This window comes from Oxyura jamaicensis, chromosome 4 (assembly GCF_011077185.1).
Source record: "Oxyura jamaicensis isolate SHBP4307 breed ruddy duck chromosome 4, BPBGC_Ojam_1.0, whole genome shotgun sequence".
Classification (NCBI taxonomy): domain Eukaryota; kingdom Metazoa; phylum Chordata; class Aves; order Anseriformes; family Anatidae; genus Oxyura; species Oxyura jamaicensis.
Window position 1 is genome coordinate 34,630,184 of NC_048896.1, and position 1,417 is coordinate 34,631,600.

General features: G+C 33.5%; 1 long non-coding RNA gene across 1 annotated transcript in view; it reads right to left on the reverse strand.

The window, feature by feature from the left end:
• LOC118167231 overlaps positions 1–1,417 on the reverse strand; it is a 12,258-nt gene that overhangs the window by 1,082 nt on the left and 9,759 nt on the right. The window lies entirely within an intron of this gene.

Below are 1,417 nucleotides of genomic sequence, written 5' to 3' on the forward strand. Positions count from 1 at the left end.
TTTTCTTTTCTTTTCTTTTCTTTTCTTTTCTTTTCTTTTCTTTTCTTCCCAGAAGGCAGTTTTAACTTTTTAACTACCTTATTTTAACTCCTAATTTTAAATCATATAGTTTTAGTTTATATTTTTTCCCCACAAAAGTTTTGTGTTATCTTCTACTTGTGGTAAAAGATTTGTATTTTCACGATTCTTGTGTGCTCTTAATTATTTTGGCAAGTGTTTTCTTGAATTGACACCTACAGAAACACTTGCAAGCCATGGAGAGCTAAATTTGCCTCAGAAGCAATAAAAGATGTCCTACTGCTAAGGAAAGCTGTGGATTGAATGGTAATATAAACATAGTAACCTTTGTAGGACTTCAGATCACAGAATGTTCCTGTCATTCCATTTTTCCAGCTTGTTGAAGTCACTCTGCATGGCAACACAAACCTCTGATGTATCACATACTCCTCCCAGTTTTCTACCATCTCTTTACTTGCTGAGGGCACACTGATATATTTTCCAGGTTATTAATGAAGACATTGAACAGTATTGGCCCCAGAATCAACCCCTGGCCTTCAACTAGACTTTGTACTACTGATTATTCCTCTAAGCTCAGCTGTTCATTTTTCAATTCACCTTACTGTCCACTCATCTAGCCCACACTTCATCACACTTCATTTCTGAGGACCTTACAAGAGGTAAAAGAGTATTGTGTTGTATACTTACAAAAATGTACATGTACATAAAAGTAGATGAAGTATATGCTGCTTAGAAATACGTGCTTGATAAGGTTCATTTCTATAAAACTGTTGAAGATGAAAGAAGCTGAGAAAGAAGCTGAGAAAATTATAAGACTCAGCTGCAGATTTACATTTAGTTAGACTGATAACACAACTAGACTAATTCTATCTAGGTATAATTCTATCTACTCAGTTCTTCCCTCCAAAATTATTGTTATTTTCCCTGTGGAAATGGGGTGCAGGATGGTTGTTTATCTCTTTCGCATAACCTATGCAAACATTTTACTGGGCAATGTTGACAACTCTAATTTGCACATGTAGTAAAACTTGTTCAAAAGAGCATAAAATACTTCCTTTCATAAGCTAGTCTGAAATCTGTTATCTTCTCTCACTATAGATTAAATCAGAGCAGGAGCTTTCCTTTATTTTGTTTGCTTTTAAGTGAATAAATTAAGTTGTTAAAACAGTTCTAGAAGATCACGTTACATACCACATTATACAAATAATTATACAGTGTTCTCCATGATAATGTAGAGATACTGGAAAAAGACAGATACGTTTATTGAATATTGATTAAAAATAGAAAAACAGAAGAAAAAGAAAGAAAAAGGAAAAGGAAGAGGAAAAGGAAAAGGAAAAGGAAAAGGAAAAGGAAAAGGAAAAGGAAAAGGAAAAGGAAAAGGAAAAGGAAAGGGAAA